Genomic DNA, 17,243 nt, shown 5'->3' on the forward strand with positions numbered 1-17,243 from the left:
GCAGAATTACAGCGGATCCTGTTAGAGATATAGACAGACACTATATGCAGAATTACAGCGGATCCTGTTAAAGATATAGACAGACACTATATGCAGAATTACAGCGGATCCTGTTAGAAATATAGATAGGCACAATATGCAGAATTACAGCCGGTCTTGTTAGTGATATAGACAGATACTATATGCAGAATTAAAGCGGATCCTGTTAGAGATATAGACAGACACTATATGCAGAATTAAAGCGGATCCTGTTAGAGATATAGACAGACACTATATGCAGAATTACAGCGGATCCTGTTAGAAATATAGATAGGCACAATATGCAGAATTACAGCCGGTCTTGTTAGTGATATAGATAGACACTATATGCAGAATTAAAGCGGATCCTGTTAGAGATATAGACAGACACTATATGCAGAATTAAAGCGGATCCTGTTAGAAATATAGATAGGCACTATATGCAGAATTAAAGCGGATCCTGTTAGAGATATAGACAGACACTATATGCAGAATTACAGCGGATCCTGTTAGAGATATAGACAGACACTATATGCAGAATTAAAGCGGATCCTGTTAGAGATATAGACAGACACTATATGCACAATTAAAGCGGATCCTGTTAGAGATATAGACAGACACTATATGCAAAATTACAGCGGATCCTGTTAGAGATATAGACAGACACTATATGCAGAATTAAAGCGGATCCTGTTAGAGATATAGATAGGCACTATATGCAGAATTACAGCCACTTTTGTTACTGATATGGACAGACACTATATACAGAATTACAGTCACTCTTATTAGTGATATAGACAGACACTATATACAGAATTACAGTCATTCTTGTTAGTGTTATAGACAGACACTATATACAAAATTACAGTCACTCTTGTTAGTGATATAGACAGGCACTGTATGCAGAATTACAGATGTTTTTGCACTATATGGAAAATTACAGCCGTTCTTTTTAGAGAATTTTGTTAGAGATATGGACAGGCACTATAGGCAGAATTACAGCTGCTTTTGTTAGTGATATGGACAGGCACTATAGGCAGAATTACAGCTGCTTTTGTTAGTGATATGGACAGGCACTATATGCAGAATTACAGTCACTCTTGTTAGTGATATAGACAGACACTATATACAGAATTACAGTCACTCTTGTTAGTGTTATAGACAGACACTATATACAGAATTGCAGTCACTTTTGTTAGTGATATAGACAGGCACTGCATGCAGAATTACAGCTGCTTTTGTTAGTGATATGGACAGGCACTATATACAGAATTACAGATGCTTTTGTTAGTGATATGGACAGGCACTATATGCAGAATTACAGTCACTCTTGTTAGTGATATGGAAAGGCACTGTATGCAGAATTACAGTCACTCTTGTTAGTGATATGGACAGACACTATATAAAGAATTACAGTCACTCTTGTTAGTGATATGGACAGGCACTATATGCAGAATTACAGTCACTCTTGTTAGTGATATGGAAAGGCACTGTATACAGAATTACAGTCACTCTTGTTAGTGATATGGACAGGCACTATATGCAGAATTACAGTCACTCTTGTTAGTGATATGGACAGGCACTATATGCAGAATTACAGTCACTCTTGTTAGTGATATGGAAAGGCACTATATGCAGAATTACAGTCACTCTTGTTAGTGATATGGAAAGGCACTATATGCAGAATTACAGTCACTCTTGTTAGTGATATGGACAGGCACTATATGCAGAATTACAGCTGCTCTTGTTAGAGACTTTTGTTAATGGTATGGATATGCTCTATTTCTAGAGTGACAGACACTGGTGTCAGAGACAGGAAAAATGAGAGAAAATAATATAAGAATTCTAGAATCTAGGTGCTTCAAATTCATGCATTTTGTGACATATTACAAATTGCGTGCTATTTAGCTCTTTAGCTTTAGCATAAACTTAGCTATAAGTAAGCATTTTGCACGCGTTGGGTCGCCAGGTATTACAATTTTAAAGTAAAAGGTTTGCACATAAGCGAAGCCCGATGCATGCTAACCAAAGTTCTTTACAATATTACAACTCCGTGAACGTATTTTCTCTATAAAACTCAAAGGTGAGCGCAGATGAAAAAAACTATTACCTATCGCTCGAGTGCGGACCTGACAGGAGTTACTAATATTTCACATTCCAATGTTCCTCACTGACAGAACAATATCATTTCTATTGCAAATACATATATATGGATATACCTATACTTGTATATTGATTCCTATAGATAAAGGTATAGATATCTATTTTACATTAAAGGGATACGGAACCCAATTGTTTTCTTTCATGATTCAAATACAAAATGCAATTTTAAGCAGCTTTCTCATTTACTCCTGTTATCAATTTGTCTTTGTTCTGTTGGTATCTTTATTTGCAAAAGCAGGAATGTAAGCTTACAAGCCTTCCCATCTTTGAAACCAAAAATGGACCGATTTATAATCTTGCGTTCCTGCTTTTTCAAATAAAGATACCAAGAGAACGAAGAACAATTGATAATAGGAGTAAATTAGAGGGTTGCTTAAAATTGCATGCTCTATCTGAATCATGGAAGAAGAAATTTGGGTTTAGTATCCCTTTAACATTATAAGGTGTATATATATTTAATAATAAAAATGTAAAAAAATTCTATGTGAACAACATAAGAATTTAAAATATGTGTAACACGCATGGTGGTTTTTAAATTAGGTGTCAGGTTAGTGCATATGAAGAATTGCTAACCTCAATGTGCGTTATTGATATATTACATATAAAGTATTAAAAATATTAATACAAATTATTAACAATTATTATACATACTGTAAAAATGTTGAAATAACATAACATGGAATATATTTTTTTTACCATATGTATAATCATTTTTAATGTTTTTATTAATTTTTGTATGAGTGCTGCCAGCATTGCTGCAGAGGTTGAAGAAGTGGGGGGGTCAGCCTGTCAGTGCTCAGACCATACGCCGCACACTGCATCAAATTGGTCTGCATGGCTGTCATCCCAGAAGGAAGCCTCTACTAAAGATGATGCACAAGAAAGCCCGCAAACAGTTTGCTGAAGACAAGCAGACTAAGGACATGGATTACTGGAACCATGTCCTGTGGTCCGATGAGACCAAGATAAACTTGTTTGGTTCAGATGGTGTCAAGCTTGCGTGGCGGCAACCAGGTGAGGAGTACAAAGACAAGTGTGTCTTGCCTACAGTCAAGCATGGCGGTGGAGTGTCATGGTCTGGGCCTGCATGAGTGCTGCCAGCACTAGGGAGCTACAGTTCATTGAGTGAACCATGAATGCCAATATGTACTGTGACATACTGAAGCAGAGCATGATCCCCTACCTTCGAAGACTGGGCCACAGGGCAGTATTCCAACATGATAATTACCCAAAAATACACCTCCAAGACGACCACTGCCTTGCTAAAGAAGCTGAGGGTAAAGGTGATGGACTGGCCAAGCATGTCTCCAGACCTAAACCCTATTGAGCATCTGTGGGGCATCCTCAAACGGAAGGTGGGGGAGCACAAGGTCTCTAACATCCACCAGATCTGTGATGTCATCATGGAGGATTGGAAGAGAACTCCAGTGGCATCCTGTGAAGCTCTGGTGAACTCCATGCCCAAGAGGTTAAGGCAGTGCTGGAAAATAATGGTGGCCACTTTGGGTCCAATTTGGACATTCCCACTTAGGGGTGTACTCACTTTTGTTGCCAACAGTTTAGACATTAATGGCTGTGTGTTGAGTTATTTTGAGGGGACAGCAAATTTACACTGTTATACAGGCTGTACACACTACTTTACATTGTAGTAAAGTGTAATTTCTTCAGTGTTGTCACATGAAAAGATATAATAAAATATTTACAAAAATGTGAGGGGTGTACTCACTTTTGTGAGATACTGTATATATGTATGAATATATAGCCATTTGCAGTTAAACACCTTGTCATATACCATACAGCTTTTAACCCTTATAACTTTTTATTATATTTATATGAATACTTTTAATCAGATAATGTTTTTTTATGAGTGTAAATGTTATTTTGAATGTATTTATGTTGTGTTTTATGCAACTTTGTTTAAAAGAACTACCCTTTACGCAAGGGTTTCAGTCACGCTTTTCAGAGGATGGTAAAAAGCGATTGCACTCTCTTCTTCGCGATTACTTTCAACTTGTAAAGCGTGCACTAATTCTGACGTGCTTAAAAACCTGATATCACTCATGCGCCACAGTTAGCTTGTTACTTGTAATCAAGCCCTTTGTAAGTACATCTTCTATCTTTCCCTTTCTTCAGGTGAAATAGCTTTCCACTCAAACCACAAAAACAATACAAAAAAAGAAAAACACTTTGAAAAACGTTAATTCTTTTTAGCCAGGTGTAGTATTTAAATGGCTATTAACTATCAGCCAGATTACGAGTTTTGCGTTATGAGTGGCTCGGTAATAACTTGCAAGTTATTTCCAGCACTCATATTACAGGTTTGCAAAAACCCTACGATATGGCTGCATTGAGCTCCATACCGCACACAAATACCAGCGCTGCTTTGAGCTGGTTTGACGTGCTCGTGCACGATTTCCCCATAGACATCAATGGGGAGAGCCGGCTAAAATAAAGCCTAACACCTGCAATAACGGAGCGTGAAGCTCTGTAACGCAGCCCCATTGATGACTATGGGGAAACAAAATGTACGTTTAAAGGGACACTGAACCCAAATTTTTTCTTTCGTGATTCAGATAGAGCATGCAATTTTAAGCAACTTTCTAATTTACTCCTATTATCAATGTTTCTTCTTTCTCTTGCTATCTTTATATGAAAAAGAAGGCATCTAAGCTTTTTTTCTTGGTTCAGAACTCTGGACAGCAGTTTTTGATTGGTGGATGAATTTATCCACCAATCAGCAAGGACAACCTAGGTTGTTCACCCCAAAATGGGCCGGCATCTAAACTTACATTCTTGCATTTCAAATAAAGATACCAAGAGAATAAAGAACATTTGATAATAGGAATACATTAGAAAGTTGCTTAAAATGTCATGCTCTATCTGAATCACAAACGAAAAAATTTGGGTACAGTGTCCCTTTAAACCTAACACCCTAAAAAAAACACAGAGTCTAAACACCCCTAATCTGCTGCCCCCGACATCGCCAACACCTACATTACACTTATTAACCCCTAATCTGCCGCCCCCAATGTCACCGCCACCTACATACATTTATTAACCCCTAATCTGCTGCCCCCAACGTTGCCGCCGCCACTATACTAAAGTTATTAACTACTAAACCTCTGGCCTCCCACATCACTAACACTAAATAAATATATTAACCCCTAAACCTAATTCTAACCCTAAGTCTAAACGTAACCCTAACCCTAACACCCCTAACTTTAATATAATTAAAATAAATCTAAATAAAAATTATTTTCATTACCTAAATAATTTCTATTTAAAACTAAATACTTACCTATAAAATAAACCCTAAGCTAGCTACAATATAACTAATAGTTACATTGTAGCTATCTTAGGTTTTATCTTTATTTCACAGCTAAGTTTGTATTTATTTTAACTAGGTAGACTAGTTAGTAAATAGTTATTAACTATTTACTAACTACCTAGTAAAAATAAATACAAATGTATCTGTGAAATAAAACCTAACCTGTCTTACAGTTAAACCTAACATTACACTAAAATTAAATAAATTACATTAATTAAATACAATTAACTAAATTACAAAACCCCCCCACTAAATTACACAAAATAAAAAAGAAATTATCAAATATGTAAACTAATTACACCTAATCTAATAGCACCATCAAAATAAAAAAGCCCCCCAAAATAAAAAAACCCTAGCCTACACTAAACTACCAATATCCCTTAAAAGGGCCTTTTGCGGCCATTGCCCCAAAGAAGTCAGCTCTTTTACCTGTAAAAAAAATACAAACAACCCCCCAACAGTAAAACCCACCAATCACACAACCAAACCCCCCAAATAAAATCTTATCTAAATAAACCTAAGCTCCCCATTGCCCTGAAAAGGGCATTTGGATGGGCATTGCCCTTAAAAGAGCATTTAGCTCTTTTACATTGCCAAAAGTCCCTAAGCTAAAAATAAAACCCACCCAATAAACCCTTAATAAAACCTAACACTAACCCCCAAAGATCCACTTACAGTTTTTGAAGACTGGCCATCCATCCTCATCCAGAGAAGTCTTCATCCAAGCAGGCAGAAGTCCTCAACGAACCCGGGAGAAGTCTTCATCCAGACGGCATCTTCTATCTTCATCCTTCCGATGCGGAGCGGCTCCATCTTCAAGACATCCGGCGCGGAGCATCCTCTTCATATGGTCCCAGCCGTACACTGAAGGTTTCCCTTTAATGTACGTCACCCAAGATGGCGTCCCTTGAATTCCGATTGGCTGATAGAATTCTATCAGCCAATCGGAATTAAAGGGTAAAAAATCATATTGGCTGATGCAATCAGCCAATAGGATTTAGCTTTAATCCTATTGGCTGATCCAATCAGCCAATAGGATTGAGCTTGCATTCTATTGGCTGATTGGAACAGCCAATAGAATGCAAGATCAATCCTATTGGCTGATTGGATCAGCCAATAGGATTGAAGCTCAATCCTTTTGGCTGATTGCATCAGCCAATAGAATTTTTTACCCTTTAATTCCGATTGGCTGATAGAATTTTATCAGCCAATCGGAATTCAAGGGACGCCATCTTGGATGACGTCCCTTAAAGGGAACCTTCAGTGTATGGCTGGGACCGTATGAAGAGGATGCTCCGCGCCGGATGGCTTGAAGATGGAGCCGCTCCGCGTCGGAAGAATGAAGATAGAAGATGCCGTCTGGATGAAGACTTCTGCCCGCTTGGATGAAGAATTCTCCTGGCTTCGTTGAGGACTTCTGCCCGCTTGGATGAAGACTTATCCCGGCTGGATGAGGATGGATGTCCGGTCTTAAAAAACTGTAAGTGGATCTTCGGGGGTTAGTGTTAGGTTTTATTAAGGGTTTATTGGGTGGGTTTTATTTTTAGCTTAGGGACTTTGGGCAATGTAAAAGAGCTAAATGCCCTTTTCAGGGCAATGGTTAGCTTAGGTTTATTTAGATAGGATTTTATTTGGGGGGTTTGGTTATGTGGGTGGTGGGCTTTACTGTTGGGGGTTGTTTGTATTTTTTTTTTACAGTTAAAAGAGCTGATTTCTTTGGGGCAATGCCCCGCAAAAGGCCCTTTTAAGGGCTATTGGTAGTTTAGTGTAGGCTAGGTTTTTTTTTTTGGGGGGGGGGGGGCTTTTTTTCTTCTTTCAATAGGGCTATTAGATTAGGTGTAATTAGTTTAAATATTTGATCATTTCTTTTTTGTTTTGTGTAATTTAGTGTTTATTTTTTTTTGTAATGTAGTTAATTGTATTTAATTAATGTAATTTATTTAATTTTATTGTAATGTTAGGTTTAACTGTAAGACAGGTTAGGTTTTATTTCACAGGTAAATTTGTATTTATTTTTACTAGGTAGTTAGTAAATAGTTAATAACTATTTACTATCTAATCGACCTAGTTAAAATAAATACAAACTTAGCTGTGAAATAAAAATAAAACCTAAGATATCTACAATATAACTATTAGTTATATTGTAGCTAGCTTAGGTTTTATTTTACAGGCAAGTATTTATTTAGTTTTAAATAGGAATAATTTAGGTATTAATTGTTATTTTTATTTTTAATTATTTTAATTAGGTTAAAGTTAGTGGGTGTTAGGGTTAGGGTTAGACTTAGGGTTAGGTTTAGGGGTTAATAACTTTAGTATAGTGGCTGCGACATTGGGGCAGCAGATTAGGGGTTAATAAGTGTAGTTATTTGGTGGCGATTTTGGGGGCAGCAGATTAGGGGTTATTGACAGTAATGTAGGTTGCGGCGATGTTAGGGACAGCAGATTAGGGGTGAATAAGTGTATGTAGGTGGCGATGACATAGGGGGCAGCAGATTAGGAGCTAATAATATTTAACTAGTGTTTGCGATGCGGGAGGGCCTCGGTTTAGGGGTTAATAGTTAGTTTATGGGTGTTAGTGTACTTTGTAACATTTTAGTTATGAGTTCTATGCTACAGCTTTGTAGCTTAAAACGCATAACTACTGACTTTAGATGGCGTTACAAATCTTGACCGTATTCTGTACAGCTCACTTTTTGGCCGGACAGGCAAAACTCGTAATACCAGCGCTATGGAAGTCCCATTGAAAAAGGACTTTTTGAAAGGTGCGGTAGTTACGTTGCGTTACGCCCAAAAAGGTGTGCGGTACACCTATACCTACAAGACTCGTAATAGCAGCGGTAGTGAAAAAACAACATTATGAGCCATAACGTAAAACTCGTAATCTAGCCGTAAGTATGTTAAACCATTTTTATTGCTACAAAGCAAACTAAACTGGCACTAAAAGAACTATACTGGCTCCTAAAACATCATCCTATAGCTCAAATGGCTTCCAACAATAGGACAAGTTACTTTCTTTGATTTAAATGGTACCTATTATAAGTAGCCAAAGGAAAGAGAGCTAATAACAATACTTTTTTTTTCTTATTTAATTTAAAATTTTACTCCAGCACTAATGCTAATTTGTATTTTGGCACTTTAATAACTTTGTTGAGACACTGGGATCAGAGAGAGGGTCAGCTACTAAGGTCATACGCAAGGACAGGCACTGGAATCAGAGAGAGGGCCAGGCATTCAGGTCATACAGAAGAACAGATATGGGGGATAATAGAGAGGGCCAGGCACTTAGGTCACACAGAAGGACAGATATTGGTGATCATAGAGAGGTCCAGTCACTCAGGTCATACAGAAGGAAAGATATGGGTGATCATAGAGAGGGCCAGGCACTCAGGTCATACAGAAGGACAGATATGGGTGATCACAGAGAGGGGCAGGCACTCAGGTCATACAGAAGGACAGACATGGGTAAACATAGAGAGGGACAGGCACTCGATTTATACAAAAGGACAGAGATGGGTGATAATAGAGGGACAGGCACTCAGGTCATTCAACAGGACAGAAATGTGTGATTACAGAGAGTTCCAGGCACTTAGGTCATACAGAAGGACAGAGACGGGTGATCACAGAGAGGGACAGGCACTCAGGTCATACAGAAGGACAGAAATTGGTGATTACAGAGAGTTCCAGGCACTCATGTCATACAGACGGACAGAGATGGGTGATCATAGAGGAGGCCAGGCACTCAGGTCATACAGAAGAACAGATATAGGTGATTATAGAGAGTGTCGGCACTCAATTCATACAGAAGGACAGATATGGGTGATCATAGAGAGGGCCAGGAACACAGGTCGTACAGAAGGACAGATATGGGTGATCATAGAGGGGGCCCAGAACACAGGTCCAACAGAAGGACATATATAGGTGATCAAATAGAGGGCCAGGCACTCAGGTCATACACAAGGCCAGACATGGGGATCATAGAGAGGGGCAGTAAAACAGGTCATACAGAAGGACATATATGGGGATCATAGAGATGGCCAGACACTCAGGTCACACAGAAGGACAGATATGGGTGACCTTAGAGATGAACAGGCACTCAGGTCATACAGAAGGACAGCTATAGGTGATCAAAGAGAGGGCCAGGCACTCAGGTCATACACAAGGCCAGACATGGGGATCATAGAGAGGGCCAGTAACACAGGTCACACAGAAGGACAGATATGGGGATTATAGAGATGGCCAGACACTCAGGTCATACAGAAGGATAGATATGGGTGATCTTAGAGATGAACAGGCACTCAGGACATACACAAGGACAGCTATAGGTGATCATAGAGTGGGCCAGGCACTCAGGTCAAACACAAGGACAGATATGGGTGATCATAGAGATGACCAGGCAATCAGTTCATACACAGGGACAGATATGGGGATCATAGAGAGGGCCAGGCACTAAGATCAAACACAAGTAACACACAAGTATAATCAATAAGTTTACAAAAATAAATAGTAATTGGTATCAGAGATATAGATAATTACTGGGATGAAAAAAAAAGTATAATACTAGATCTGCTTAGGCCATCTTATTCAAGGTACCTATGGATAGTTTGTGTTCTGAGTTCTGTCTACAAATAGATAAAAGCAAGGACGTATTTTGGCCCATGCCATCTAGGCCTATGTCGAGGGTTGCACTATTTAGGAGAGTAACAAATGTAATTTTGCTTGGTCTTTTTATGGTACAATTCCTTCCCACGTCTATGCTTTCTAAACATTTTCTTTTATAATTTTATTACAAATCAGTGATCATTTCAGACCTTCACAAACTGGAACCTGTATATGGTTAAAATAAGTGAACATCTCTAAATATAGCTTCTTTTACAAGAGGAAAAACAATAGCATGGTGAGCAGTAACCATGCAGTTGAATTTGTGTCCAGCTGTTGAATATCCCTTTTTAAATGGTATCACCATGATAATCTGTTTGTCCATAAAAGTATTTTAATCAAGATATTTCTAAAGTGTCTTAAGGAGACAACAAAAACAGAAAAATATTGACATGGCAATTTTGTGCTTGCCAACAACATATTGATGAGAGAAGCTTAAGGATGGTGTACAATCCTACAAACAGGCCAAAACGGGTCAGATAATGTTTTAGAACACAATGGTATCTAATCTCGGATGATGCTAATTGTCTAACTTAGTAGCAGATGGAGTCCAGCAGAAGTATATAATCATACTGTGTTTGCTACTGTTATCTAAACGCAAGAAGATTTAGTTACAGAGAGCACTCGATCAATGACATTTAAGTATTTTTAATGTTCTATACAGATGGGAGGTCAGGCCTATAAAAGTGAGTTAATTAATCCATCCCGCTATATTTCAAATATGTAGTCTTTAGGTAGTAGTTTCTTATGTGGGGAGTGTTTTTAAGATTTTTTCCCTGGCCAGCTACACCAATAACCAATTGTATGTTAATTTATATGCAAATGGTACCTCTATATAATCACAAGGCTACGATCATCTAGGGATGGATGGGGATGGATGTCACCATGTGTGAGATAAGGTGTAACAAATTCTTCATAACAGAAAATCAATACTTCTCACTCTGCTGCAAAATTAAAATGGACCAATATGCCTCTGTCAAAAAAAGGGAGTTAGTTACTACTGACCACTGAATACACTTTTAACATTAGCTAGTAACCCCAGCCTTCTAAAAAATAGTAACCTTTTAACCTGACTATTTTGCAGTTGTTTGGACTGTAGTGATGACTAAATATTCTTCTAGTGCTACTAGGTAAGATAATAATAACCTTTTCTCTGGCTAATATTTCTTAAAGTACTGAACCAACCAGTACTAATCCAATCTACCTAAAATTGTATTTATTTATTTTTTTGTAAGTTTATTAATCGGAAATGCATATTTATCCTTAATTGTTATTTCGTAATTACGAACATTTAAAAATCAGGCTTATAATGCAGTACTTATGACAACTTTACCAGTACAATATATTCATATTTTTATTACATCCTTACTACATTTTCAAAAATGCAATACAAACAATAACAAACAGCAGATACAGTATACCATACTTTTCAACATTTAATCTTTTGCTTTTGAGACCAGGAGGTGTGGGACAGAGATGGATAAGGCTGGGATCTTGAAGCTGAGTAAACCAAATGCAAAGCACAGGTTTTGCTAGGTGGTGTTTGAAACATTAACAGTTGGGTTGTCTCCATGCATGGCCCCACATTCTCTTTAAGACCTGCACAATCTTTCTAAGAGTTTTTTTACTTGATGACATCAGTGATCCCCCCACACACAGTGCCCCCCGGTGTACAGCTGCATGAGAGAAATAAATGGATTTATATAACAACTTCACTGGCGCTCTCTTGCACAACCAGGACAATGATCCAGGCATAAGGGAGCGCTAATTGGGCAGCTGGAGGGTGTAAGCTGCGCTGTGCTGTCTGCCCTGCACGTTCTGCTTTTCATAACACCAACATGACAGCGCAGGGCCCCCCAAAGCACGGGCCCAGGGCTGGTGTCCCGCTCACCCTGCCCAAAGAGTGGGCCTGACCGTGACAGTGAGGTTTGGAAGATCACAGTCTGTACAGTGGGTTTTTGAAACTGGTCTGTACAGTGAGTTCTACAACTTGTTTAAAACTTTGTCACTTAGCGGTTTCATGATTTACAGTGTAAGAACTGTTAAAATCCTGGTCTAGAAGATCAGATAAGTTAAGGTCCCTTTAATATTATTATTAAAATTAATATTCCGCACTTTACCTAATGATTTTAGATTCAAATCTGACCAAGACGGAAAACAAGGTTTTCTTATTCAATTAAAAAATATATTTTGAACATTTTATAAGTTTGAAAAACATTATTGATCAAACATACCCAGTATATCCATCATGCCCATATACAAATGGTGTTAAGATCATAAACACTATCCAATTGCAAAACACACATATAGTCTCTATTAACCCCTTATAACCCATTTGCTATTTCAGTGATCTGCATCGATTATCATCAGTTCCGAGTGCTGTTATGGGGAAATGGAAATCAAGTTCAGTGTGAGTTAATAACGTTGGCTGTGCTTGACACTGAAAGATTGTGATCACTTTGGTTACAATTAGCACTGCAACAGTATTAATTGTGCAGGTTAGCAAATAAGGACTAATACAGTATTAGAAATGTGCCTATTAGCCAATAAGAACCATTACAGAAGAATATGTTGAGCCTGTTAGCTAGTAAGCTCTAATAATGCAAAAAAAAGTGTGTTTGTCAGCCAATAAGCAATATCAGTGTTTTTGTTAGCCAATAAGCTCTAATGATGAAGTATTGCCTGTGCCCATCAGCCATTGAACACTATTGGCTTCATTTATCAGTGGCCGGGTGGACAAGATTCCCGTCTGAGAACCCTGTGTTCCTGGCATCACGGCGAAAGGGCAGCATCTGCTGGCTGCAGTTAAAGGGACATGAAACCCAAAATGTTCTTTTATGATTCAGATAGAGCACACAACTTTCCAATTTATTTCTATTATCTAATTTGATTGGTTCTCTTGGTATCCTTTATTGAAAGGAACACTTAGGTAGGCATAGGAGCTAGCTGCTGATTGGTGTCTGCTCATATATGCCTCTTGTCATTGCCTCACTAGTGTATTCAGCTACCTCTCATTAGTGCATTGCTGCTCCTTCAATAAAGGATACCAAGAGAATGAAGCAAAATGGATAATAAAAACAAATTGGAATGTTGTTTAAAATTGTATGCTCTATCTGATTCATGACAGAAAAACATTAAATTAAACTATTAACCCCTAAACCTAACACCCCCTAACTTTAAATTAAAATGACAATATAACTATCTTAAAATAAATAAAAACTTGCCTGTGAAATAAAAAAAACTAAGTTTAAACTATAAATTAACCTAACATAACTATTCTAATAAAATTTAAAAAAAAAACTACCAATTAAAAAATCTAAATTACAAATTTAAAAACCTAACACTTCTAAAAAATGTAAAACATCTAAAATTACAAAAAACTAATTAAAAAAAGGCACCAATAGCGTAATATATTCACAAAGCACAATGGAACAAGTAAGTATAACAATTTACACTCACATTTGGTGAAGCACTTTCAAGTGCTATACTCGCATGCCAGATATTTATTGAGTAGTCTGGCTAACTCGCTTCCCGTGTCACAAGCCAAATGCAGTGTCACATTCACCTTAGGTAAATCAGAAAGAGGAAAACATAGCGTAGTATGTTCAAAGCATGTAAAAATACAGATCAAACAATACTGGTTGCACTCACATTAGTTAAAGCACTTTCAAATTTAGTTTTTTTTTAAATTACAAAAAATAATAAACACTAAATTATGAAAAATATAAAACTCTTAAGATTACAAAAATAAAAAAATAATAAACGAAATGATCAAAAATAAAACCAATTACACCTAATCTAATAACCCTATAAAAATAAAAAAGCCCCCCCCACAATAAAAACACCCCCTAACCTACAATAAACTACCAATAGCCATTAAAAGGGCCTTTTGTAGGGTATTGCCCTGAGTTAAACAGCTCTTTTACTTGGAAAAAAATACAAAGTCCCCCCAACAGTAAAACCCACCACCCAACCAACCCCCAAAATAAAAAACCTAACTCTAAAAAAAACTAACCTACCCATTGCCCCTAAAGGGGCATTTGTATGGGCATTGCTCTTAAAAGGGCATTCAGCTCTTTTACACTTTGCCAAAAAGCCCTAATATGAAAAAAAAACACCCCAAAAAATAAAAAAAATACTTAACACTAACGCCAGACTATCTACTCATGGATCTTGAAGTCTGGACATCCATCTTCATCCATCGGGAGGGCATCTTCTATCTTCATCCCGGCAGGGTGGAGCAGAGCTACCCTGAACCAGGGATGACATCCTGCGTGGAGTGTCACCGCCGTACACTGAAGTTGAATGCAAGAATCCCGTTTCAAAATGGCGTACCGTGCATTCCTATTGGCTGATTTGATTCTTCAAATTCAAATCAGCCAATAGTATGAGAGCTTCTGAAATCCTATTGGCTGTTCAAAACAGCCAATAGGATGAAACCTACTGAAATCCTATTGGCTGATTTAAAAAACAAAAACAAAAAAAACCCCTAATCTAATACTACTAATACTAATCTAATACTTTTGTAGGGTATTGCCCTAAGTGAAACAGCTCTTTTACATTACTAAATCCGCCCTAACAGTAAAAACCCCCACCCACCAAACCTCCCAAAATAAAAAAACCTAACACTAAAAAAAAACTAAACTACCCATTGCCCCTAAAGGGGCATTTGTATCGGCATTGCCCTTAAAATGGCATTCAGCTCTTTTACTGACCTTAAAAGGGCAATCAGCTCTTTTTCAAGACCATTAAATCTCTAATCTTAGAAATAGGGGGGTTTAAAAGAGCTGTTTAATTTAGGGCAATGCCCTACAAAAAAAGACCCTTTTAAGGGCTATTGGTAGTTTAGATTAGGGGGTGTTTTTATTTTAGGGGGCTTTTTTATTTTCATAGGGATTATGTATCATTTTTTATTTTTTTCTGTAATTTAATTTTTTTATTTTTTGTAATTTAATGTTAGGATTTTTTATTTTAATTGTAATTTAGTAGTAATTGAGATTAATTTAGGGGGTGTTTGGTTAGGGGGCTTAGTAATTAAATTAGTTATTTGCGTTGTGGGGGAGTTGGCAGTATAGGGGTTAATATATTTATTAGGTTTATTGCGATGTGAGGGTTTTGCGGTTTAGGGGTTAATAGGTTAATTAGGTTTCTTGAGCTGTGGGGAGTTGGCGGTTTAAGACTTAATAGGTTTATTGCGATGTGTGGGTTTTGTGGTTTGAGATTTCCGGGAATCCACCGGATGCAGCTTCACTGCATCCAGGTGGATTCTTTTGGCTGCAGGTGGATTCTTTTGGCTGCAGGTGGATTCTTTTGTTTATTATCTTTTGTAATCTTATATATTTTTTAAAAATTTTAGTAGGATTACTTTTTTTTTAATTTGTAATTTAGGTATTCAATTTTTTCGTTTCATATAGTGTTTGCGATGCGGGAGGGTGGTGGTTTAGGGGTTAATAGGTAGTTTATGGGTGTTAGTGTACTTTGTAAAATTTTAGTTATGACTTGTGAAACATTTTTGTTACACAAAATCCATAACAACTGCTCTCAGATGGCAGTATGGATTGTGTTGGTATAGGCTGTGACGCAAGCTTTTTAGCCTGAACACACAACCTGTAATATGGGCACTATGAAAATCCCGCACTCAAACTTAATTTGTTTGAGTACGGAATGGACGTTGCGTTTCAGGTTTAAATGCTTGCAAGAAAGCTATACCGCTTCAACTCGTAATATGCGTTCCTGGCTATTCCAGCATAATGGCCAATTTCATTGTTAAAAGCAGTACCGCAAAACTCGTAATCTAGTCGTATGTGTTTATATGTGTAGCTATGTCTGTAAATACACATATATGCATATAAATACATAAATACATATGTACACACATATAAACATATAACATATAAATATATATATATATATATATATATATATAGGTAGAAGATAAAGGATGCATTCACCAGGATTTAGATAGTTACTTTTATTAGTTGTAACGTTTCGGGGTGTTACCCCCTTCGTCAGACATCAAAAATACCAACAACCGCTTACCACCACAGTGTCTTTTAAACTAACTCAAGTGTTCCAGAACCGAGCTGCAACCAGAAGCGCCACTCCCACCGGCTGACGTCATCAGGCGGCGACCCGGCAACTGAACTCCCCAGTGAGTAATTAATCACCACAATCAACAGGTATAAAAATCAGGACAAACAATCAGCAGCAAGGAGGCTAGGATCGGAGTGATATCGCCGCATCAGCACTACATCGGCTGACAGCAGGGTTGCCATAGCAAACGCAAAATACAAACCGCCCATATGATCATAGGATCAACAAGAGGGTATGGCTAAAACCAGCCAATCACATCACAGTCCTAGTCTGCACATGGAATACAATAAATAGGCATAACCGATCTAAAGAATGCTAAACACAAAATAGCAGATAAGTCACCATCCTATATGATAAAAGGCCAAGTGTGTTTGTCCGAAGCTGACATGCGCAGTAAAGACTGCGCGCGAGGACAAACACACCTGGCCTTCCAACTGACCTGGCGTAGTGTGGTGGAGTGGGCGTGGCCGGGCGTCTTCAGAGTAGGCGTGACCGGCGGGTGCGACATGGGGGCCTAGTAGGTGCAACATGGGCATAGCCGGGCATTACATGGGCGGGGCCGGACGTGACATGGGCGGGGCCAGATCGATGCCGGCTGCTGAGGGATAGAGAGAGCAGAAGAGGGGGGATAGAGAGAGGGGGGGAGAGAGACAGCAATAGAGAGCACGGGGAGAGACCGCAAAGAGAGAGGGGGAGAGAGACAGCAAAAGAGAGAGGGGGAGAGAGACAGCAAAAGTTAGGGGGGGGAAAGCACAAACGTTAGGGGGGAGAAAGCGCAAAAGAGAGGGGGGAGAGCGCAAAAGAGAGGGAGGAAGTGCGCAAAAGAGAGGGGGGAGAGTGCGCAAAGGAGAGGGGAAGAGAGAGCTAAAAGAAAGGGGGGGAGAGAGCGCAAAAGAGAGGGGGGAAAGAGACAACAAAAGAGAAGTGGGAGAGAGACCGCAAAAGAGAAGGAGGAGAGAGTGCAAAAGAGAGGGGGAGAGAGCGC

The sequence above is a fragment of the Bombina bombina genome, chromosome 7, assembly GCF_027579735.1.
Source record: "Bombina bombina isolate aBomBom1 chromosome 7, aBomBom1.pri, whole genome shotgun sequence".
Taxonomy (NCBI): Eukaryota; Metazoa; Chordata; class Amphibia; order Anura; family Bombinatoridae; genus Bombina; species Bombina bombina.